At 47.5% G+C, this 25,443-nt stretch overlaps 2 long non-coding RNA genes across 4 annotated transcripts in view; one reads left to right on the top strand and one right to left on the bottom strand.

The window, feature by feature from the left end:
• The window catches only part of LOC140700093 (uncharacterized), a 180,540-nt gene extending 163,184 nt beyond the window's left edge, over positions 1 to 17,356 (top strand). For both annotated transcript variants that reach the window (XR_012078294.1, XR_012078295.1), the window contains one exon: positions 16,391 to 17,356. This is a non-coding gene — a long non-coding RNA (uncharacterized lncRNA). The remainder of the gene's footprint in view (positions 1 to 16,390) is intronic.
• Positions 5,406 to 25,443, bottom strand: part of LOC140700092 (uncharacterized) — a 33,571-nt gene continuing 13,533 nt past the window's right edge. Inside the window, exons 1-3 of one of the 2 annotated variants that reach the window (XR_012078293.1) lie at positions 7,362 to 7,480; positions 7,085 to 7,275; positions 5,406 to 5,855 (exon numbers count right to left, since the gene is read on the bottom strand). This is a non-coding gene — a long non-coding RNA (uncharacterized lncRNA). Of the gene's footprint in view, positions 5,856 to 7,084; positions 7,276 to 7,361; positions 7,481 to 25,443 lie in introns of those variants that run through there. The other variant, XR_012078292.1, reaches the window with a different exon arrangement.

Below are 25,443 nucleotides of genomic sequence, written 5' to 3'. Positions count from 1 at the left end.
TATAATAAATCCTATTTCTCAAGGGCAAAAACTTCATCTTATTGATCTTTGTATCTTCAGAACCTAATATAGGCCAAAAAAGCACATGCTAAATGAATAAATCATTAATAGGACCTAGAAGACTTCAGGTTATGATAGTGGCCAGTACATTGCCCCCTCTTCCTACTGAACTACCCAGGAAAGCATTAAACAAAAATGCAAAACTTGCAACAGCTTTAAAAATCAAGAATACTACCCACCTTAAAGAGCCCAGCAGGAATTTTTCCTAACCAAAAACATGAACTCAAAGAACCAAGTAGGAATATACACCCACTGCGTATTTCTACCTCTTTGTCAACCAAAAAGTACACAACCACTTTCCTATTCAGAGGAGCTGCATTCTCAGGTCGACTCCGACCCCAGAACAAGCCCTCTTACAAAAATTTCTGAGGCACCCAGAGCAGAGATCCTCAGACTTCCCTCCATCCCAGGCAAACCGTTCAGGAACCCCAAGGGCCTGTATAGTCCAAGGGAGCCGGGGTTCAGTCTGGCACCCTTATCCTAGCAGAATGTCAACTGGGTCTAACCAATCGCCATTTCCATTGCTTCTCACTGTAATATAACAGTCTTATTGAAAACAGAGCCTGCAAACTGTCGACTGAGATAAACGCGCAGCCTAAAAGTTGAGAGTTGTTTTATTTGGCGGGAGGACTCAAGCCGGGATGACAGCCCCTCAGATGGGTCTGAGGGACTGCTCCGAAGAGGTAGGGAGGAGCTAGGATATACAGGTGCTTCACAACAAAGACCTGGTAGTTGGAACATTAAAGGATTACTTGTTAACTGGAGAAAACCAGGCATCTCAAATTAAAGAATTTAATGCTTTTCTATGTATGGGAGGAAGCAAACATTTGGGCTCACTGAATTCATTCCTTTCACAAGCACCTAGCTACCTAGGGCCAATATCCTGTCCTTTCTTATTGAGTCCCCTCAGGTGCACCATTGTGAGTGGCTGCAGAGGCCAGGCTGCAGGCTTGTCTTCACTGGGGGATGGCGGCAGCTGATGACTTGATGGCTTCAGCATTCTTTGTTTACTGATATGGTTTGCAGTATTTTTTGTTCACAAAATCTTGTCAGCTATTGCTGGCCCACTGCTACCATAAAATTTTTGTGGATCCAGAGTTCTGCAAAGGCAGCCATGCTTCTGCAAGGAAGAATACTCTTTTAAAAAGTGTTAAGTTCAGTCAATAACACGATATTCTTGGGGTCTTAAGATTGCAGTTCCTAGTGATCAGTTTTGTCTGTTCCCCTTTCAGGAGGTCAGGTAAACACGTAATAGATTAGAGGGAGGCCAAGGTAGGTGGCATGTAATACAGACTTTATCTGGCCTTTGTCTCCAGTTCCTAGGAGATAGTCTCCTAAACCCTTGGAATTTCCTGATGGTAGGAGTGTCTTTGTTATTCATAAGGGGTGCATCAGACCTCAAGTGATTGTTTGTGCTAACAAAGTGACTCCTGGTAGACCTCCGAGATGACTCAGAATGGGGCCTGGGCACCAGAAAGACCAGCTGTGTGATTAGAGGCTGAGGTTTTAAAATACATTTTATTAGCCTGACCTCCAAGACGGGGGAGGGGACTGGAGACTGGTGTCAGTGATTCCCTCAACCATGCCTACATAATGAAGCCTCAAGACAAACTCCAAAGTTTGGTTAGAGGTGGCCACTGGGGACCTCTGAATTTGCAGCTGGTGTCTGAAATGAGGGCATTCTTGTAGATAACTATTCTTTAACCTCTAATTTGGCTAACTCCAGATATTCTGGTAAAAAGAGAAGTTAGAAGCAGTGTAAGCAAGAAATTGTGGAAGTAGAGATGGAGAGAACTGGGCAGGTTCAAGAGACAGAAAGTGAAATTGATAGGACTGAGTGATGGATGTTGTCAGATACCATCTAAAAACACAGATTTCTTTTAAAAATCATGAGTTACCAGTCTTACTGAGACAGGAAGAGGGCAGGGCACAGCCATTCAAGGAAGGCCACAGCAATTAACATCAAAATGGTGAAAGATTCAACCCCCAGGAGGCCTTGAGGCTCAGGATGAGGAGAGATTTAACTTCTAGCAGATCTGGAGCTTCATTATACGTCCATTGTAATACATTAACATGGTGAATAACATGCCCGCAGGCACCACAGCGGTCCCAAGGCTGGCCACAAAAGGTCAAAGAGTGGGAAATGGACAACTCCCTGGGAATCCCAGCCCCTTCCCCAGGCTACTTAGACTGGTCCTTCCACTTATTAGCATGTGAAGCCACCAAGCCCACAAAAACCAGCAACACAGCGCCTCGTGGCTGCCCCTCTCTCTCCCTCTTCAGAGATGGCCTGCATTCTGTCCATGGAGTGTGTACCTACTTTTAATCTGAGCACCCAACCCCCACACCTCATGGCCTTTCAGTGTATCTCTCTGATTAAATCTACCTTCACTCAACTGTGGCTTGCACTGGAATCCTTTCCTGTACGAAGCCAAGGACCCACGCTTGGCGGGGCACGTCCCAGGGGCTCAACCGAGACCTGGGACTCGGCCCTCCTCACGCCCCATGTCTGTTCTCCTACATCATTACTATCAAAAAGGAAAATTTCAAAATAGTGATTACAAGGACGTATGGTTTTTTAAATCATAATAACCAAATAATACCTGTATGTACCCCTGCTTACTAAGGGTCTTCGTTTTCATGTGCACTACTTCACACAGTCAGGAAATAAAAGAAATAACTTTAGGGAAGGTAAGCTACAAACCATAACAGAGCTTTGGGGGTTTTTAAGTCATTACATTATAACATCATGTCATCTACCATAGGGTTTGTCACTGTCGCATGATCCCTATGACTCCTGGGGAAATTAGCCCACAAAGAGGTTCTCCTGATGATCTAGGCACGTTTGAACTACAGAATTTCACAGAGACAGTTCTCAAATTAAGACCACAACGATACGGGATAAAGAAAATGCCTTCAACTTGACTTCCTTATAAAGGATGTTAAGATGATCAAAATTCACAGAGTTATCAACAGACCCAAAGTGTGTGTGTCCTAGTCCAGCTACTAAGGCTGCAAAGCCAACACCCCAAACGCAGCAGCATAAAGCAGCCATTTTATTGGCCTCACAGATTCTGCGGGTCAGGAGTTTGAACAGAGCACAGCAGGGAGGGCTTTCCTTTGCTCTCTGATAGCTGAGTATTCAACAAGGAAGCCTCAAAGGCTGAAGGTTGACTCAACAGCAGAATGGACTCATCTGGCAGGATTTCTCGTCATATGACTGGTGACTGATGCTAAGTGGTCAGCTGGGATCTCAGCCGAGCTGGTGGCTGAAACACCTTTACAGGGCTCTTTGCTCGGTCTCTCCATGCCGGCTAACTGGGCTTCCTCACAACATGGCAGCTGGGTGCCAATGTTGCCGATAGATGCAACCGGTGTTCCAGGTTCTTGTCCCGTCCCAGAAAGATTTCAGAGACACGACGTAGTGGTTAAAAAAAGTAAAGTGAGGCTTTATTAAAGGATGGATAGTACACTCTCAGGGGAGAGCGGGCAGGCTCAGGTGAGCAGCTGCCCTGAGTTTCTTTGGCAAGTTAGCTACATAGGGTGTAAAAATGAATGGGCGGAATATTCACTGGGGAGGGAAGGGCTTGGGGTCATAGTCCCTGATTGTCATCCCAACCCCACCTTCCCAAAGAGGGGAGGGATTTTTGTCCTTATTCAGTCTGGATCAGAAGTGTCATGGCATCAGTGCGTGATGGGTACTTCTGATCTGCAAGGCTAATTTTATTGAAATGAGGGCATAATGAGCAAAAGGTTACATTTGGACACTGGAAATTCCTGCTTTTTCTCACCTTTCTTTGTTCTGCTCCAGGCCACTTGTCCCCTCAAAAAGCATGATCCCTTATCAGCCCAAAGGTTCCTGCTTTTCTTTCTCTGCCCAGGGACCCCCGGTGCTTACATGATGTGTGGTTTCCTGCATTTGGCCTGTGCCCCTCCTTGCTGCCCAGTTCCTGCCATTTGGTCTGTGTCCCCCTTTCTCTGCTCACGTCTAGCTCTCTGCCTGCTCTGACACCAAGAGCAAATGTCTCAGCAGAGTAAAGCACAAATGCATGGCTTTTTAATGATCTAGCTTCGGAAGCCACAGAGCATCACTTCCACCACACTCTACTAGTCAAGGCAGTCACAAAGGTTGACCGAGGTGCAAGAAGAGGGGACACAGAGCTTACCGTTAGATGGTAGTCACACCGTAAGAGCACCTGGGGTGGGAGCCATCGTCACTGCCATCTTTGGAAAATGCAGTCTGCAGCTTGTACCTAATTGCCTTTGGTAGAAAGCAGATTTATTTTAAAATAAATAAACTCAGCAATATTTTTGAGGCAGAAAGGATTTAGGAGTTTTTTCTTTAATGACTTGAAAGGCAAAGCAATATAGTTCATTCAGACAAAAATACTTTACTTCTATTAAAATAAAATCAGAGCTAATAGTCCTCAATGGCTTTGAGCATCACCTGGCCAAGCAGGCAGATTGTCACATGTGTTTATACCGCATGGATACGAGCAAAAGGAAAGAGTGGAATGGCGTCTGCCCTAGGAGTTACTTCTGAATAATTAGGGCATGGTGAACTGTAGGGGAAAGGAAATGTTCCCCTTGCAGCTTTATTTCTTTTAATATCTTTATTTCTGTCCTTGAGTAACCCAGTTGTCCCCAGCGTCACCAGCCTGTGAGGTCACAGTGACAACAATGCCCCCATCTTGCTGGTTCCTAGCCGCCATTTTCATGCAGCTGCCTCCATCTCCCCAAAGTCTCACCCATGCTAAGACTCTCCAAAGTTTCTATGCTCAGAAACACGTCTGCTCACACCCCTCTGCTCCAAATGTCCACTGTCAAAGAGCCATCTGAGGGAGGTGTCTGGACCCTGCCACAGCTGCCAGGATCCTCTGCGAAGATACTCTGAAGGCCCCCATCTCTGAGGGCCCCCATCTCACCTGACACTCCGGCGCCGCCCTGAGCCCTCCGGTGGCCAGGCTGCACCTGGGGAGAATGGTCTCCTCCCCGGTGCGGGCACCCGGGCACCCGGGCAGGTGCTGCTGGTTCACCAAGGCTCACAACGTCCTGCATTGAAGTGACCCCTTCTCTTCTGCTGCCTCCCTCCACTGCTGCCCGAAACACCCTGTCCCATCCAAGTCGGACCAGCAGAAACAGACGGCAATGCCAGTGTCCCTGCCCATCCCAAGCCACAGAGCCCTAGGGAGCCTGAGCAGGGCTGGCTCTGCCTGTGCAGAGGTGTGGGGAACAGACCATGAGGGGGAGAAAGGAGCAGAGAGTGAGGGGGCAAGGTATCGACAGTTGCTGAGATACAAGTTGAAGCTTACGCATCTATTCATTGTTCTTTTATTTCAGTTTTTCTGTAGGTTTGAAATAATTTCAAAACAAAGAGTTGAAGGAACAACTTAAACATAAAAGGACTATAGAAGATATAGATAAAATTATTTTAATGATTACATCCTAAATCTGGTTCTGTAGATAAGATTATAGTCATTAAAACGAGAAATGGTGACGGCCCAGGCTAAGGCAGTGGCAGTGAGTGTAGAAGCTGGATTTGAGAGAGAAATGTCCAGCTGGAAACAGGACGATGTGACTTATTGGATATGCGGGGGGAGGGAGGGAGGGTCAAGGGTGACACTGTGATAGTCAGGTTAGGACAGACAATTCAAAAAGAGGACAAGAGATCAATTCCACGTGGACGTGTCAAGCTCAGGTTCCTACAGAACATCCAGGCGGTGATGGTCAGAAGGCACGCTGGACCCTGAGCAAGAGGGCAGTGGAAGCTGGCGCCGGTGCAGGCATCAGGTCACCTGGGAAAAATTAAGGAGGAAACTGAGAAGAGGGGAAAGGAGGACCGGCTGCTCAAGGAGGCAGAGGGGAATCCGTTTCCAAGATGAAGCACCCGGTGTTAATCCCACACTCCATGTTGTCTCCTGGTGTAATTCATTCCTCGGCAAATTCCATTCCTCATTAACATTTCTTCTTTCTTTAGATTGTTTTTTATTATTTCAGTTTTATTATGCTGGTACAAACGCCAAGTACTTCTCCTAATAAACGGCCTTTTTCATCTGCTATATCACCCAAATGAATTCAAGCACTTATAATTAGCAAGGTTTACATAACAGGTATAATTTCTTGATAATAAAGTCAGGCCATTATCGCTGATTTTTCTTAATGGGAGCATTTTGTTTTTGAAATAAACAGCCTGTATTAACCAAAGGGATCTGGATAGCAATAATATTCAACTCTGATCATAACCTGTTTGCTACTCTCTTGAAACTAATCATAATTCTACAACAAATAAAAACATTAGGAGATTAATAAAAGCCATTTTGCCAGACAAGCCTCATTCTTCCTTAGTGCTATATTTGTCACACAAGAGAAAATTACTTTATTACATGGGTAGAAATGCATTTATGCCAAGGCACTTGAAAAATAAGTCTGATGCTCATTTTGAAATTCCATTTCTTGGTAGTCATAAGCCAGGCAGTCATCAAAATCCTTTAAAAAGAAAAAAAGAGCTACCACATGCTTTTAAGGGCTTTGTTCCTAAATGAAAGGACTTGGCAGGTGCAAATATTAACAGTTTAAACTGTTGTTATACGATTTAAGTTACATCTTAAATGAAATTCTGGATGGCCATACCAGACCTAAATAATTAGGCAAAAGAAAGGGGTATCTTAAATTATTTGGTAATTTTATGTAGTCAAGCAGGTAATTCCAAGGAAGAGGGGGAAATGCCACTTCTGCATTTAGAAGACAAACGGGCAAATCACTGGCCTTGTTACCTATGTGTCACTGACTTACCCCCCTCCCCGCCCCTTCAGGACGCCAAGGCCCCTGCGAAGGATCTGCCCCACCCCGATTCCACCCCTTAACAAGTGTCTCCAGAAAGAACTGGATGTGGCAGCGACCGCCCATAGGAATCCACTCTGCTGTTTCATGACAGGAAGCTGCAACTGGGAAGCAGCTGCGCAGCCAGGGAAACCCAGGGCCCACCCCCTTGGCAGTTAGGTGGAGACGCGGGACTTACACTCACCGTGAAGTGGGGGCAGGGGTGATGAGGCTCATAAGAAGACAGGCATCTCTCCTCTATGCTCTGTTTTCCCCTCCTCCACCAGCTCGATGCAAATGACAACTCAGTCCAAGGCGACTGCAGAATCTTCGGGTGGCAGTCTCCTGGGCCCCCGATCACCTCGTGGACAACCATCCACTGACCACTGACGGTACCTGAGCAAAATATAAATTCTCACTGCGTTGGCGCCATTACACATTTTGGGGGTGTGTGTTGCAGCAAGTTAACCTCCCTGCGATACCAGAGATGGCGTGTATGTCCTCACGGACGAGTGAAGTCGGCTATCCAGTCAGCTGCTGTGGACCAGAGCCTTTTTTTTTTCTCTCTCTCTTTTCTGCTCTGTTCCCCCAACATGAGGCATCCGGTGTGATGGCGCTACCGCTGCGTCTGCGGGGCTTCGCCGCCCCCGCCCGCAGTCGGGGCGTCTGCCGGGGTCACTAGCCGCCGCCGCCACTGGGGGCCGCACACGCCCCGAGCCGGCACGGCCGCCCGTGCTGCACCTGCTGCCTCTTCAGCTGGCGCCCTTGAAGCACTGAGACGCCCCCGAGCTCTGGGATGAAGTCGGGGAGAGCGTCTCTCTCGGCTTCGATGCTGGACTCGTTTGGCTTCAAGCAACCGAAAGAGAAAGCGCGATTCACGGTGGCGGAAGCAGTAAGAGCATCCCCTCGCCTCAGTGACCAGGGGTCTGGCTGCGCGGAGCTCCCCCTGGGGCGGCGGCGCCACGGCGCCCTCAAACCTCCCGCCTCTTCCCAGCTTGACTTCGTCATTCTCGTCCGTCAGCCCTGCGTTCTTAGTCCTGCCACCCCTTTCTCAAAAGATAACTGCCACAAGCAGCGTATCTTCACACATCAGCTGGGCGGAGAGGTGGGCGCATCTTCGCGGAAGCCCACCTGCAGACCCCCCTCCGCGGCCTCGGGCAGAACTCCTCACAGACACGGCCACCCTGACTCCGGAGAGCTCTGGAAAGGGAAACTCTGTCGAAAGGAATGAGGTTGCCATTCCTGTCTACCAATCATGATTTTAGCCCCTAGCTCACCCCCTCAAGAAAAACAAGGTTGCGTTGGCCAAAAGGGAGGGCGCGGCTGTTGGGGATGGAGTAGAAGGTGAGGGGTGGCTGCCCCAAATCCAATTAACACCATGCTGCCTCCCACACCCAGGCAGGTTAGCCAGCGGCTTCTCTGTCCTCCACGACCCAGACACGAGTCCACGGGAGACGGGCCAGGTTTAAGGCTACGTGGCAGACGTGTGCCCTCTACAACGCGCACACACACACACACAGACTTGCTGTGACTATGGTTTTGATAGTGGGTCAACCTTTATTAAGCCAGCCTGCCTCCCTCTCTCTCTCTCTCTCTCAATATGACAGCTCACCTAGTCGTAAAAAGGCTCCCTCACAGCAGTGCCCCGCCAGTTTGAGAGATGAGCTCACCACACACGGGTGAGGATATCCCACAACACTCATCATGTGGGCTCTAGCCACAGGTCACCAGCCTAGCCGTTCCGCTTTCATCTCCCTGAACAGAGCTGGTCTGACTAGACGTTAAAGCGACAAGCCCATCACTGCTGATAACGTGCACAGCCCGGGTCAGAATGTAATTAGGGGAAAAAGCCTTCTCCAAGGCTTTTGCCATGCGTTGCTGGCATTCAATTCATATTAGCAATAATAATGACAACAGATTGTTTATTCAATGTTAACTCCATTTAAATGTGAGGAAAGTCAGAGACTGCCACTGGGAGCTGACTGCTTGTTATGAATGGTATGTGTTAATAATTCCCAAAGGAAAAGCCTGAGTCATCCGCAACTTCAGAGGGTAACACTTCCCAGGGGAAATGAAATTCACCCTAGCACAGGAAAATGCAGCAGAGTTAAATGCATTTTTTAGGCTCTTAATATTTTCCTTCGATCTATTTAAATGAATTCCCCAAATGACGGACTCTGGTTGGCGAAAAACTCCAGAACAATCTGAGGCTTTCTGATCGCCCACACTTCACACTTACGGCAGTTCACAGGCCTCTGAGATAATAGGCCGCGCAGCTCGGGTCCCGACAGACAGAGTGAATTTATTAAAACACATTATCTGTCGAGGTGGTAACAGATAAGATGTCTTCGGGGCTTCGGTTTAGGCTCCTGATTCCTAACCTACATAAATTTCCTTGGAACCGACTGTAAACTAGTTAAATGGTTGGCTGGTGACAAAAAGATGAGGTAAATAATGCATATGAAGCAGCACCAAAGAGTCGGAGGGATCTGGGTCCGCTCAGTAACCGTGTGGGTGCAGGGGAAATGAACATGCTGGCTGCCTCTTCCGCCCCTTCCTCCCTCCCCCAGGCCTCCTCACCTGGTCCCCAGAAACAGAGCTCTCAAAGCAAAAGGCAGGTGGGAGAACGGAGGAGAAAGCGGTGAAACGACAAGACAGCCCAGTGAGGGCCTCCCTGTCCCCCGCGAGGCAGAGGGCTCCCCCACAAGCTGGAAGGGCTACCGTAACCAGCATGTGTGCTCAGTCTGAGGAAGAGAGTAGCCCAAATGGGTTCCTTTACCTCACACTTCCATCGTCACCGCTTGCACACTAGACCGTGACCACCTGTTTCTGTTCTTCCTCCAGGCCAGGGGTGGGCAACCACTGCAAGGCCAGATCCAGCCCCCTAGCTGTGTTTGTCCCCCTCAAGAATGGTTTTTACATTCTTTAACGGTTATATTTTAAGTGGTTACATAAATACCTATGTACTACCCAATTTTGCCTCTTGGCCCGCAGAATCTAAAGCATTTACTCTGGCCCCTTAGGAAAAGGTTTCCAATCCTTGCTCCAGACGAGACCTCTAGGGGGCAGCACTACTCAGTGCCGCTTTTTCTTTTTTTTTTTTTTCTTTTTTTTTAATCTCTTGGATCCAGTGACGGCTGGTGGTTGGATAGATTTTTGTAAAAAGGTTCTAAGAGAGCATCCTAAATAGAAGGAAGACACTTTTCTCCTTCGTAAATGAAAAAAACTAAGATTTAGAGGTGCTGATTGCTGATCCTAAGTCCAGCTGCTTGTTACTGGCAGAGCAAAACTAGAATCCTCACAGCAACGTACCACTCAGATCTGGTGGTGCCAGCATAAAGCCACATTTTGAAGTCTCTCCTTCTGTCATACTAATTACCCTCTGTGCATCCGTAAGACACAAAGGCGCAGCTCTTAGAGTTTACCTCAATGAAGGCAGACAAATGCATTTAGTAGGAAGTTCAAAAATAATCTTATTCCTAAAGAGAGGTGCAGTTTGAGACTCAATCCCTGGTAAGTGACAAACCTGACATTGTCCTAGACATGCAATCTATGTTTACATGGGCCTCTTGGGGAGGCGCTGAAAAACACATTTACCATGGGGTTCAAAACTGATTTGTGATGCACTTAATGGTAAACTGAGAGAGGAAAAATATATTGAGAAAATAAAAATAAATGTCTTTCATTACGTGGGCTTAAAATTACATCAACAAGAAAATAATTTACTTGGCAGATTTCATGCCCATTTGGAACCTCTCAAGTGATGAGAGGTTCCAAATCTTTCCTGGGGAGGCTATTCCCAAAACTAATGCTTCTCGGTGTCATTCAGGTTTTCTAAGGCAATATCTCCAGATCTGATGGGTTTATTCACCACTCAACACAGACGCTGAATTGAAACCTTTCTAATAATACCCAAACTGTATTATAATTTTTTGCTACGCTCTCAAAAGCTTGGGGATATAAAACCTTGATATGTATATTATAACAAATAGTGATGCTTTCTTTGGAATTTGGGAGGAAAGAGCCAATGCATTGGGTATAATTAGGCACTTTGACCTGCCATCTGGACAGTTCTAATCAGCCTAATGCTACTGCACAGGTGAATTGTGACTGTACGTTTTCTAGAGTGTTAGCGAGAAACCTTTCATTCCTCTCTCTCGAGTGCCCCTTTGAAAGTCTTGCTGCTCTAGTCAGTTCAAAGCTATTCATTTTTACTTGTGTTCATTACTTTAGTCCTCAAGAGTAATGTTCAATGTTTAGCGACAATAAATTTTATTTCCCACGTGTCAGTCTGGTTACAAAACTGATACAAATCCCTCTAAATCTCTTGTGCCGCCTGGTACACATTCATTATTTGCTTCATCTGTTCGTCACCAGCCAACCATTTAACTAGTTTACAGTCGGTTCCAAAGCAGTTTACGTAGATGAGGAATCAGGGGGAGTCCGAAGCCCTGCAGGCATCTCACCTGCCCCTTCCACTGTGGACTGGGCTCCTCCTGCATCAGATCAGCCCTCACACGCCCTCTTGAGAACTGTGATGTTGGCTTTATTCAACCTCTGAATTCAGAACACACTCTAATCATAATCAGTCAACCAACAATTATTGGTTCCTACCTATGTAATGCTCTCCCAGGGAGCTGCTTTTATAAATAAATAAAAATAAATGACAACAGATGGCCAAAAGGCAATATTGAACAAGTGATTTTTCAGAGTTGATTTAAACTTGGCCAAGGATCCCAGGAAGTGTGAGTGTCATACGTCAAGGGTAGAGGGAACAAAGTGATTCTCAACTAAAATATTTTTCTCAGTGTTAGTTTACAAAAGGATAGACCAAGACAACCTACAGTAAAGTATATTTTTACTGTTAAAGCCGTTTTGGACACTTTGTAAAATATTACTCCTATGAACAGAAAGTCAAAATGGAGTCGGTATTGCCAAAAGTTCTAACATGGAGCCAGAAGGCCACTGAGGAAGTGCGACTTATGCATGTCTCAGCCCAGATGACCTTTAGACAACTTATCATCTTAACGCTGGCATCCAGAACATCTGCCCAGGGTTCCAGAAACTCAAGATACTTATCGGACCCTTACCCTAAAATAGCTCGTGACAGCCATCCCTTAAGGGCAAATGTTTCCTCTCTTGTGTGAGAGGAGAGACTCGCAGTTTTTGCCTCTGTAAGCTCCTACTCTTTCTTTTCCCCAGATTACTCTCAGTTTTACACGAATCTATGTCTCCAGAATTGCAATTCTTAAGCCCCCAAAGAAAACGCTTTTCTTATTTGCAGCCTTCTGCATTTTGTTTGTTTGTTTTGTGTGTGTGTGTTTCTTGTGGTGGTGGCTGACACTCCAATACAACAAAGACGCTTGTCCGTTTAGGCTGTAGTAAAAAGGGACAATGCCATTTTCTCTAAGGTTAAATCAACCAGCAAATATTTATTGAGTGCCACTATTCACTCTGTCTTGTGTTGAGAGCTACAGAGAATGTCATAATGGCCCCAAAGAAGTGGTGGCTGTAGACCCCTCAATATGAAGATGTCAAGGAGAAGCCCCCGTCCAGAAGGATGGAAAGCATGGAGGGAAAGAGGGGCTTATCCACACACCTCTTCTCTCTGTCCTTTTATCTACATCTCTCCCACCCGTCACCTGGGTTGTGAAGCTCAGACTTAATCCATTAGGACAGGGTGCCCGTTAAAGCTTTTAGAGCAGGGATAGAATACGGCCATAGAAACTAGAGCAACCAACTCTTCCTGCAAACGGGGCTTTGGACGCTATTTACAAAGCTCTGTCCAAGTTTTCTAAGGTTCTAATGGAGTAATTCACATACACACATAGCAACAACAACAACAGAATCCTTGTCTTCAGGTGAGACTGTATCTGTGCCGTGTTCAATGGGCTCGTGCTTTATTTACGCCTGTTTTTAAGTTACATTATCAAGGAAAAGACATCTGAGAAGCAACAAATTTATAACTGCGTCCTTGTAGAAACTTGGTGATGAGAGATTGAGTCAGGATGAAAAGATCTAAGGCTGCCCAGGGCAAAGCAATACAGCCAAAACCTTCACCAAGTGCAAATCAAACTTCGCCCAGACCGAAGCACGGCGCTAGGTAGATAAAACCCGCAAAAACCATGCCGAGTTTCCTCACTGGGACAATTAGGATGTTCTGGAATCTTATTACATCTGACCATCTGATCATTATTTAGTATGCAATTTTTTTAACCCACCACTATTTTACCATGTCCTCAGGTTAAAAAAAATGGTGGGTCATACTTTTCCCAATGGATTAGTAATTAATTTGATCCTAGCTAATTTTCCACACCTATTTTCACACTGGAAGCTTCTTTCAAATTTGTTTTAATCTTTTGGACCGTTCTAAATGAATCCCAGACCAACCTTCATTAATAAACACACTACACTTCTCTCACATGGTTTCCCAGCCTCTTTATCTAAGGGATGCTCAAGGCCAGTGCCGGAGATGTGTGCAAACTTTCCTCAGCTTCTCTGCTTTGATGGTGACTAGAAGCAGGCAGACTCCCTTGGCTAGTCTGCATGTTAAAGGTACTTTCGGCAGGCGTCTGGTTGAAGATGTAAATGCTCCTCTCTTGTGTGAGCAAGGGCAAACTCTCTTCGGAGACATGAATTGACAATAAGAAGCATACTCAACAAGCTTCAATAACCCTTTATACTCCTTTTTTTGAAGCCACAAAACCTGTATTAGAGAAAGTCTGGATTTAACGTTTTCTACTGTGTCACTCTGCCCTGCTTGTCAATAGCATAACACCGTTTAATGTGTCACTGCTTCCTAATTCTAGCAAACAGAGGCAGAAAACTCCAAGTCTGGCTTTTTAATCATTTTTTAAATCCTTTTCAATTTCTGATATCACCTGCGTATCACTCACTTATTTTCTATACAGAACAGAAGTGCTTGAATTTTGCATAAAACCTTTTTTAAAAGGCATTTTTCAGATAAACCACTTTGTGTTATTAAGCACTGTAAAATTACTATTGCACATCACTTTTATTATGTAACTCATTTTAAATGGGCCAGAATATTTTCATCATGCAAGAAAAGCCATAGTTTATGGCTTAAAATTGAAAATATATCTGCACATTTTTCCGTAAAATATGCATGCATGATTCTCAGCTCCATTTAACTAATGTGTTTTGGAAATATGTTACAATACTAAATGCAACAAATCTCAGTAAAGGAAAAAAATAACGTAAAAAGAATGATTAATAGCAATACATATATTATTTTTTCATTTTACAGAAGTCCCTATATTGAAATATGAATCATTTTACATAGATAACCTCTGTATTTCCATGCCATTTATCTAAACTGTAGTATATTACAACTCTGGGTGCAGAATTACAAATTATATCAAAGAAACAGTCAAAACAACATAAATTACCCATAATGCATTTGCAAAGAAAAACTGCAACTGTTAAAGAATTAAAGAGTAATCCAAAAAAAAAATCAGATAATGCCCATAGCATGGATATATGTAAGTTCAGGATGTAACATATTTGCAATCATATTATTGAAAATTAGTTTTTAATTGAACTAATGATGTGAAAGCTGTGAGATTATCTGGATCGCTGATCTTCATAACCAGCTCCCGGTGAGCACCTAAAACACGTGGTCCTGTGTGTAAGACACGTTTCCTTGGTGCTATTGCTTTACTCAGATATAACTTCACAGTAAAACTAAGCCTGTCTTTAAAATGCATGTTAAAAATTTTGGATGGGAGCACATTTCTGTAAGGCAAAACTGGTTTGTGGTTTCTGCTGGAAGAAAGAGAATTACAGTGCACAGTATAGGAAGTCTAATTTTATGGTTTGCATGGCTGGGTAGTAGCTAGAGTTTTCAGCTCAATCACACATGTCATGAATAACAATACATCGAATTTACATAGCGATTTCCTCGGTGGAATTGGAAGGACTGCATAATCTCATTCAGACTCATAACATCTCTCCCAGGAGCCACCAAGTGGGAAATGTCCCCATTTTAAACAATGGAAAAGGGGAGGCATATAGAGATTGAACCACATCTTGCACCAAATAGATTAGAAAGTACTTCCCTAATGAGGGCAGAGCTTCCAACAATCCCCTTAGAGGGAGTCCAAGTGTGCAGACCCTGCTGACCGCGTGCACAGTGGGCAGCTCAGGCCGCCACTGCAAGACACACAAGCCCTGGGAGGGGAAGAACCTGACGTCCACATTTCCTGCACCTTCCCAGCCCATGACCAGCCGCCATCACCACCCAAGCTGGTGCTCATGCCACATGACTCTGCCCCAGGACTGTACCCTCCAGGGCCAAGCACCCACCCCTTGGCTTGCCCCTCATGGCTCTGGTCTCCCTAGACTTTGGCTTCTATGAGCTAGATCTCCCCTGCTCACGCCTGTGGATTAGCTCATCTAACCAAGAGACTGTCCCCCTCACTTCGATATCTGGGTCTCAGTTCTCCTTCCTGGCTTCTCCTTCAGCGTAGGGGCCTCTGGTCATCTTTCAGCCCCACCTGAGGCGTGACCTCCCACACATCACTCCACACGACAGACCCTAACCAGCCTACTGGCAGCCCGCATCCCCGTGGCCCCGGCACGGCTCCTGTGGCTGTGGGCTCTAGTAGTGTACTCCATGTGCCTCTGATGGCCTGAACATGGGGCTGAGGGGCACAGAGCCACAGACCACGTCCCCAGGCAGCCTTGCCATTCTGTGGCCACAGGCGTACCTCCCAGTGACCAGCCAGCAATGCTACAAAGGCCTGGTGCTCTTCACCACAGACACAGGGGGAAGCAAAGGTGATTAGCAGCTAGACCAACAACTCCAAGATGTATGCTCTGCAAGCAATGGAATGGAGCGGAATATACTCATCCTAGGAAAGGGGGCATTGCATAACGGTGGTCCTCTTGCTCCAACAGTACCATGCCTGTATTGCTCCTGTAATCATCCACGTTACCACCAAAACAAAACAAAACAAAAAACTAGCAGCATGAGGGGCTCTTCTGCTGACGAACAGACCAGTTTCCTGAGACATCCTTCAGCTGTGTCAGTGGGCAGCTTGTAAACAAGACCACTTCAGGGCAGGCAAGAGACTGCTTCTCAGGAAGGGAGCGAAGCCACTCTGACTGCCTGACTTGGCCTTTTCTCTGGTGCTGACCCTCCCTGGGGATCCTTTCCTGACTGGGCACCCCCGTGTTTCCACAGCCCCTCACCAGCATGCCGGCCACTTAACTCTGCTTGTCAGTGCCAGTGACCAGTGAGCCCAGCCTGGGCTGGCCTGCCCGGTTCCCCATTCACGGGAACACACCCAAGTGCCCTCCTCAGCCGCCTCTCCCAACTGAGCGCCTGGCTTGAGTGATTTCAATCCTAACTATTCATTTACACTCTCACTCCAAACCTCTCCCAACCAAGAACACAAAAATCAGAAAACTGTATGAACTTCGTGATTTTTTTTTTCACCAAACATCCATTCCCTTGTTTCTAACATAATTTTGTGTTGTTTTTGTTCAGCATGGAAGTGCACTTCGCTGAAATACTCTCCTTCGCAGACCCCCCTGCAGCTAGGGTGGCCCTGAGACCCAGCGCTGAACTACGGATGCAAAAGGAAGTCCTCGGAGAAAGCATCCTTTCCCTAACGAAAAGGCAGGCTGAGGCAAGCAGCTTGAGCCTTTCTTCTGGTATGAGATGTGCATACGGAGCTAGAGGTGGAAAAAGCCAATTTGCAATCATTAGGCAACAAACCCGAAGACCAAGCCCTGCTCAGGATGACAGAGGGAGGACAGAAGACGCCGAGGCTCTGACGCGCGTGGGGACGCTTCCCCAGCCGTGGGCCGCCCCGCTCCGGGCTTCTTCCTTATTGGAAATCAATCAGTAAAACCCCTCTTTGGTTAAGGGACTGTGGTCAGATTTTTCCAGTCTTCTGTCACTTTTAATCAGACGCATGCCTCCTGACACTTGCTTTCTTTTGTTCCCGCGGAATGTCGGCCAGACTGGACTATTATTTTCGCATCTTAATGGTCAAAGCTGAGGGTCGCACTTTCACACTTCTTGGCTTCTCATGTTTAGCTGGAAACACGTTCCAATATTTGACCCGCAAGGCTTAAGCCCCTTCGCCTTCCACATAATAATGACGAGATAAAATAATACTTAAGCGTGACTACGTCAGTTGTACACCTCGGCTTAAACCAAGGGAACATGAAGTAATGAAAAGGGCAAATCGCTTCATCTCAGAAGATCGAGGCGTGCGTCCTCTCACCACGACTCACTAGCTGTGCGGCCAGGAGCCAGCCGCCTCACCCTGTCCGAGCTTCGGTTTCTTCACCTATGAACTAGAGACAGCAATCATGTCTACTCTCAGGGCTGCCGTTAGCATCCAGCGAAAAAGCACGCATACGAACAGTAATAACAAATTTTACTGGCCATAATAACCATCTGAGAGTCTTGTCTTCGTATGAATAAAAATGCATTTTTACCTAATTTCTTTCCTGAATGCATTTTCTATCATTTTGGTGATAGCTTCTTAACCATTTCCAGATGAGAGATAAAGTAAAGGCGCCAGAAGCTGCATTTCTTGTGGATGCTCAGTTCTAACTGGACTCCTAAGAAGGAGTCATCCAGCCATGGGTCGGATGCACAGATAACATAGTGCCTCTGGGACGCACCGATCACAGCAGCCGGGACTGGCGAAGCACAGAAGAGCGGATACCCTCCCCCAGGTATGACGTGAACACCAAGCACTCAAAACCAACCAAAGCCAGAAAACTGGGCATTTTCGAGTGAGGACATTTTGAATATTCATTAAGGGGACTTCCTTCCACTTCGTATACTATGAGTTCCTCTCTTCTTCACTGCGCCTTAAATAGAGATTAGCCTCTAGGTTATATGAGTGTGTGCCTTATTTCTATTTTTTCAGAAAGCACAGAAAAGTAAAAAGTATTTGTAAAATTTGTCATCTCCCCTTTCCTCCTTTCGTTTTTCTACTTATTTATAATTGGCCATAAACATCCAAGGACTAAGAAGATTTGGGAAGAATTTGGTACATGCCTTGCAAACTTACAAAAGAAATACCTAAAGCCAAGGACTTAGGGACTCCTGAGGACACTGAAAATCAGTGCATGTGTCTAAGCGTCTTCCACAGTGACAACAGCTCTCCTCAAGTTGTCATTGTCATTTCCATAACGCTTAGATCCTGCGATTTCCAGCGCGTGTGCTGTGTGCGGTATGCTGCACCACGCTGATGAGAGCTGCAAACGCCTCCTTGTAGAGTTTCGGCTTCCGTCCCTCCTGTCAAGGTTGGTAAGTGTCACTGTCTTCATTTCTGCCCGCATTTCATGTGGATCTGGACGTTAACTTCTGTACCGATTTCTATGAATACTCATTGCAACCTTGTTGATCATCAAGCCTGACAAGGTTAAACTTGAGAACGTGAACGTCAGCTGAAAGCAGACCGGGGGCGGGCGCTCAGGGAAGGGCCTGGATGTTCCCGAGCCGGCGAGAGAAAGGCGCTAGGGGCCCTCTCTGCATCCCTGATGCCTGAATCCAGCCCACTCGCCTCGTCCCCAGCTCTCCGCCTAGGACACCCAGCTCTCAGCCCAACCTCATCACATCCGTTGGTTCTCAACACTGAGCCGTGGCGCCGTGTGAAGGAAAGCACGTCATACGGAGATGGACAGACAGGATATTTACCAACTTGTGCAACCACCTACCTTTACCAAAATGCCATTTCCTCAGCTAGACAATGCGAAGATTAGCAACACATACAGCCATCTTTTCAAGTTTCTGGGCTAGAGGATGGAGGAGGTTAAATGGTATGACCCCTCCCCAAAGCAGCTTTTTATCAAGAGTTTTAAAAGTATCTGGATCATGTGACCAAGTGATTTCACTCTGGGGAGTCTGTCCTGAAGGAGTAATTTGAGATGCATCTTCCCGAGTGTGTGTTCGCCCGTGTCCTTCTCCCCAAACCCCCTCTTCAAAACACGGATCCTGCAGTTTTTCTCCTGTCTTCCAGCCCCAACTCTCTTTTTTTCCCTATTACCAAAGTCCACTTCCCTCCCTTGGGGGCAAGGTTTCCCATCTAAGGAGAAGACAAAATGCAGAGCTCTCTTTGGAGGTCAGGAAAAGGGTGGACACCTACCTCCTCGTGCAACCAAAAAAGAGAATAATCTTTTTTATTGGAGAGAATCTGATCACAAGATATTTAATGCTCTGAGCATAAAGACATCTTGCTTGCTTACCCCCTTCTTTCTTTCACGCAACAGATACTTATTAAACACCTACTAGGTGCCAGGTGCTGTTCTGCTTAGTGGGGGAGGTAGGCAATTAGCAAAAGAGGGGAATGAGCAGATCAGATTACAATGCTGAGGGATCGCCCTGGCTGCAGTGCATAAAGCAGACTGCAGGGGGCGAAGTGGAGCTCGGTTACAGGCTGGAGGAGCATGGTCTGGGAGGCAGGGGTGCTGGCGGACCAGGCTGGATGCAGGAGAAATGGAGAAAGTGCCTGCGTTCAGAATGTATTTTAAATGCAGCCCTGACAGGATGTGCTGATGCACTGGATGAGAGGGTGTGAAGGAAAAGCGATGACAAATGCCAAAGTATTTTTCCTAAGCAGGAAATAAGGGTGTCATTTACCAAGACAGGGAACGCTGGAGAAGGAGCATGTCTGGGGAGAGACCGAGTTTTCCTTTGGCCATCATAAGTTTAAGACGACTGTTTAATACCCAAGTGTGGTTGTCAAGTGGGCAGCTGGGAAAGTAAATCTGGAAGTCGAGGGAAAGGTCAGAGCTGGAAATAAAAACTTTAGCATCATCAGGGTATAGACGATATTTTTAAAGATACAACTGGACAGAATCACTTAAAGGGGAAAGGGGAGAAAGGGGGAAAGATCAAGAGCTGAGCCCCGCAGAATTCCAAAATTTAGAGATTCAAGAAAGAGGAAGAGCAAGAAAAGGAGGCTAAGCAGGAATAGGCAGTGAGAAGGAAAGAACCTGAGGGACGAGGTGTCTGGAGGCCCAGGGAGTGAGCACCCTGCTGTTCCTCACTGGAGGGGAGTCTGTCTCAATGCGTGAAGCAGGGACTTCCCACTCTCACAGGCTCTCTCAGAGAGTCATCTAACTGATGATGATATGACATGAGTCTGACATGCACTGGCTCAAATTTCCCTACCAGACAGAGTCAATGTGTACACGTCACTGCTTACCTATGACCTGTCCCTCTGGGCTTGAAGCAAGCCACAGTCCTCCATGCAGCTGGCTGGATGGGTGTCTTCTCTGCCCAATAATTACCATCTTCATCATCATCAGAGCCTAGTTTGACCCCACACTTATTAATCCTCATGATCACTCTAAGAGTTAAATATGATTACTATCCCCATTTAATAGATGGGAAGCCTGAGGCACAGAAAGGGAAAGTAACTTGCCCAGGATCACACAGCAAATGAGCTAGTAAGTAGCAAAACTGGGATTCTAACTGTGATGGTTGGCTCTGATATTCCCCAGGTGGGCTCCGTGATCTGGAGATGGCAGGGGAGGGGACCTAGAAGACAAGTTTTTAGAAATTCATTTTGGTGTATGTTTCAAGCCACACTCCTGAGCTTTTAGGGTAATAAAGCTGTCTGGCTCTTCCAGGCTGACTCCTGTGTCTACTTCTCAACTGGTCCAGAGTTTGAGATGGAAAGGGTTGTAAATTACTTGCTCCCTCAGAAAGCCCAGCACTAACTTTGCCCAGTTTTACTGGGGTAGGACAAAGGATTAAAAACCGGATAACCCCTTCTTTCCAATTTACTCCACATTGCGGACACTTAGTGAGGGAGCATTCCCGCTTCCCTGGCCCAAGGACTAGCCTTTCTACCTCAACACCTGGACCATCACTATAGCAACCTCTCTGCCAGTTTTCATGGTCCCCCTGCAGCCTTACCCACCGCTCAGATTTCTCATACAATCCCAGGTTTCCTCCGGTAATGGCTGAGGCTGCAGGCAGGCAGGAGTCCCTTGCCGACGGCTTAGCCCAGGGTCACTGAGGGGCCAGACACCTGGTCGTACATCTTCCCTGCGGTTCAAGCTCTTCCCCGGGAGCACACGACAGCCCACCTGGATCTCACACCTCCCTCTCCTACAACCTCATACTCGAAAGCCAAAGTTTTCAGCACTTACTCACTGAGTACCCATTATGCATCTGGAACTCAGCACCGAGTTAGAAACAAACGTGGCTTCTCCGTGGCCGCCCTCACTTTGGAATTCACCCGGTCTGTGTGAAACACCTGTAGGCTATATAAATCTACATTTTCCTCTTCTGAGTCCCAGATGAGCTGAGGGCCACCAGGACCAGGCCTGAAAGGGTAGCTTGATGTTCAAGAATAGAAAGGCCCTGGCAATTCTCCAGCAGACGACGGCTTAGCTTAGGGACTCTACCTGAGCTCCTCGGGTAGCTCTCCATGGGGGCCACAGATCTTTTGATACCGTTTGCAGATTTTGGTGTGCATACGCGCCTGTGCGTTCGTCTCCGGAAAGGGTCTGTAACCTCCTTAGAATCTCCAGACCTCCATGAACCAGAAAAGGTTAGGAAACCCTTGCTTTAGAGCAATTTCTAACGAGCAGACTCCTCAGGTAGAATCTGGAAGCAGCTGCATCGCATTCTGAGTCCTGGGGCTCTGGTCACATCACTGGGCGACGTCAAGTCAACTGGGTGCCAAGGGCACTAAGGGAACCAAACCTACGGGTCTCCCCGCATCTGGCCTCCTGCACAGCGGCTGCTGAAGGCGTTTCCTTCAGGCCTGCCTTCTCTCCCTCCGAGCTCCTCTTCCTACCCTTCCATGTAGCGGAAGAAAAAGGCGAGCAAGAGAGCCACACACTGAGAATGTAAAAACCTGTGATTAGAATCTCTCCAATCAAAAAGAAGTAAGTTTTCCTTTTGCTTTTTAACTTAGCAAATTAAAAATTCAAAACATTATTATCGCTTTGTTATAACTTGACCTGTAGCACACTATCAGCAAAGAGGCAATGAAACACTCTCAGTCTCAATTTGGAGAGTCTTTTTTCAAATATCCTGGAAAGCTCTGGGACCATATAAAAATTGATGATGTAATGATAAATTCATCATAGCTATAACTAGCCATTCTTTTGCTAAAATAAGGTGCTTATGTTCACGTCTTGATAAATTAAAAAAATAACTCCCCCATCTTTCTCAATTTCCATCTGTAGTTTCTCCTCCTTCTCTGAATTTAAATACCCACCTTGCTATACTTCAGTTGCTTTCTTAAATTGTATTTTAAAAATTGGCAAATACACACGTCTTCAAAGGGGAGAAAGATAGGCTACAATTTGCCCAGAATTTCCCATGCGAAGGCACAGCCTGGGGTGTCCTTTTTACGCTTACAGAAGTGAAATATCAGCTTTTGAAGTGAAAGCTTCTAGAAGGGTAACTCGAAACTTACACACAACGGGGGAGACGCTGGAACCCACAGCCGGTACGAACTGCCTGTATCTCAGACCGTTCCCAACGCTACTTCCTAGCAGGACCTGTATCTCCCGTAGCAATCATTTTGCCAACCTTTCTTTTAAGGCTTTGGTTTTATAGAGTTGATTTAGAGTAAACCTGCGACAGGATGACAGAGGACACGGTGTCCTTTCCCGCTGAGGGCTGACGTAAGGGAGCCCAGGATGTGGAGGCGGGGGCACGGGGGCTACACACTGGCAGCAAGGCTCCCCTGCTCCCCTGCCGGCCTCCCGGGCTCTGAAAGGGAAGGCACACAAGAACGCGGCAAAGAATGTGTGTGTGTTCGTGTACAACTGAAAAATGGTGCGCTACACTGGAAATTGACACATTGTAAACGGACTATAATGCAATTTAAAAAATGTTAAAAAGAAAAAAAAAAGAAAGCACGACTAAGGACAGGACGGTGAGAGAGCTCAATTGCTCTACGTTTTGTTTTTTTGTTTTTTTTAATGAAAGGAATGCTGAGTTGCAGGAGCAAGGAGGGGACTGCAGACCAGAGAGGCAAAGAGAGTAGAGAAGAAGGGAGGGGGCACAGGCAGTCCGCACAAGGCCAGGCAGCTGCACTTTTCAAAACAGCAGCAACGAATATTCAACTTCAAGTCACCTGCTATAGGTATTTTGTTCAATGCAACTCCCATTTCTACCATGAAATCTTAATGAAATCCCCTGCTTTTCTGAGTGGTGTTGGAGGCAAATGAAGGAGGAGACTTGAAGTTCTGCAGTTTGACTGACTCGGGCATAGACAAGGGCACAGACACAGGAGTCAAGGTGAGAGTGAATGTGAACATCCTGAGAAGTGGGAACTAGACCAGGAAACGACTAAGGGGACCACGTCCTCCCCGGGAATGCTCAGAGAGGTCAGGGGATGCTGCGTCACTGCGGCTTTGTCAGACACACAGAGCCACTGCGTGGGAATTACCAGAGGGATCACAGCGCAGACGAGCATGGGAGCTGCTGAGGAATCCTGTGGGAGCTGCTGCCTCCTTGTTGGCTGTGCGCCTGAAGTCTCTGTAGAGCCTCAGGACCAGAGGTTGGGAAGAAAAGCTGAGCATGAAAAGGGGAGAGCAAGGGCAAACTGGAGCCTCCTCTCCTGCCACCTCCAACTTCAGCCACACGGGTGACCCGCAGAAGGAGCTGGCGCTCTCACCATGGAGCCTGGGGTTCTGAGAAGCCAAGGAAGGTGACCCAGCAGACGCTGGGGGAGCCCTGGGCGTGGCTGCTGCCTGGCGCCAACAGGATGTGCCAGTGGGTCAGCGACAACACGCCTGAACTCTGAGAGTAACCGGTACCCCGTGCCACGCTAGTCAATAAACAGTGACTCACCATGGGTGGTGGTGGAAGGAACCACCCCCTCCCACACAGGACCCGGGGGCCCTAGTGACACAGGAAACAGCATCACATGCTGGTCACTGCCTGAGGGCATACGCCGCACCCTCGAGGGCTTTATCTCAGCCCTGCAAGGTGTTGCTACCCAGCTGCCATGAAAACTAAATCTGCAAAAGGCTGCTCCAGCATTCTGACAAGCCAGAGGCCTCGGGTGATGAGGAACACAGTGGGATCAGTGAATCCCATCCGCACAAGCCCGCTGCTGCACTGCAACGGCTGCTAAATGAGCTCCTTGGTCAGGAGCAGTGCTGTGGGACCACCTTGATGCGAATTGTATCATGTAAGTCCACAGATGGTGGTTTTGGCTAAAGCGCTGAGGGCAAGGAAGGCAAATCCATATCAAGAGTGTCACTTCCAGTAAGAACCGAGTACTGCTTCCTCCAAGATGGATGTGGTCCAGCGCGATCAACCTGCCACCAGGTGTGTGTCTCGTCCCCCTGGGGATGGTGCCATGTCGTGGGGCTCAGAGCTGATCTCTGCTGTTGGCCGGCTGGGCATCAGCAGCAGCTGTAAATAGATCAGTCTTAGTGAGTGGGAAGTCCACGTTGCTAAGTCCACGCAAAGCCTCCAACGGTGATGCCACGGCCACTTTGCTCACAAGCCCACTGGGCAGGGGTAGGATGACGAGGGAAAGGGCCTGGCTGATGTCCGCAGAGCAGGGTACCTTGTCCACCTGGTTGTTAAGATTTTCTCTACTGAGGTTGCTCGTTGCTGGACAGAACATCTCCACGCTCTGCGACCACTCAGACACACCCATCCATGCACCTCCTTGTGACCAGCTTTCCAGTTGCGCTTCTCAGGTGGATACATTCAGTCCCTAACACTGACCATCTAGTCAAACCATTAGCCCCTGCCTATGAACCAGTGGAGGGCCATATCTCAGGCCATCTCTTCTTCCAGGAAAGATAAGTCACTAGGTGCACTCACTCCTTGCAGTACTGTCCAGCAACAGGACTCTGCTGCACCCCCGGACATCAGAGCCCCTCAGAGATGGCAGTAGCATCGGCTCTCTGCGTTGGGATGTGCCAGCATGTATGCAGCTCCATCAGCCAGGCCTGAATTTTGTTCTTCCTCGGTCAACATCAGTCAGAGGGAACGCCCCCATGAGGCCGCACGTGCAGGCTGAGAAAGAGGAGGCAAGGCAGCCGGAGGAGGGGCCGCGGGCATCTGGGCCACTTGCTCGTGCAGCTTGCCTGCGCCTCCAGGACCTGCTCAAGCTGTCCTGCGTGCCCCGCCTTGTGGCTTAGTGGGCCAGCCAGCACTCGGTTCACAACAGGCAGCTCAGGTTCATTCGATGGCTGGTGGCCAAGTGCTGAGTCTCTCCTGAGACCCAGTAGCAAGCCGCAAGCTGTTTCTCAAAAGAATGGCCACCTACCAGGGATGGCGGAGCTTTGCTCCAAAATCCTAAAGAATGTCCATGCTGTAATTTGCCTGTGGGGCTGCCAAAGGCCGCACACGCCTCAGTCTACAAGGACACTCCAAGCACCACCGGCTGCGCCAGCTCACGTGACCGAGCCCTGGGCACAGCAGCCTGCACCTGCCGCGACGCCTTCGCTCTTGCCAGCCGGTATTCTGGCCCATTTCTGCGACCACTTGCATATACACGTGCTAAAACATCCCTGGTGTTTGTCCTCCGCTAATTTAGAACTTAAGGGAAAGGGGCTCTTCATGGTGCGCTCCTCCAATAC

The sequence above is a fragment of the Vicugna pacos genome, chromosome 12 (assembly GCF_048564905.1).
Source record: "Vicugna pacos chromosome 12, VicPac4, whole genome shotgun sequence".
In the NCBI taxonomy this organism is placed as follows: domain Eukaryota; kingdom Metazoa; phylum Chordata; class Mammalia; order Artiodactyla; family Camelidae; genus Vicugna; species Vicugna pacos.
Note: the sequence above shows the minus strand (reverse complement) of the source record. Positions and strands in the feature narration are given on the sequence as shown.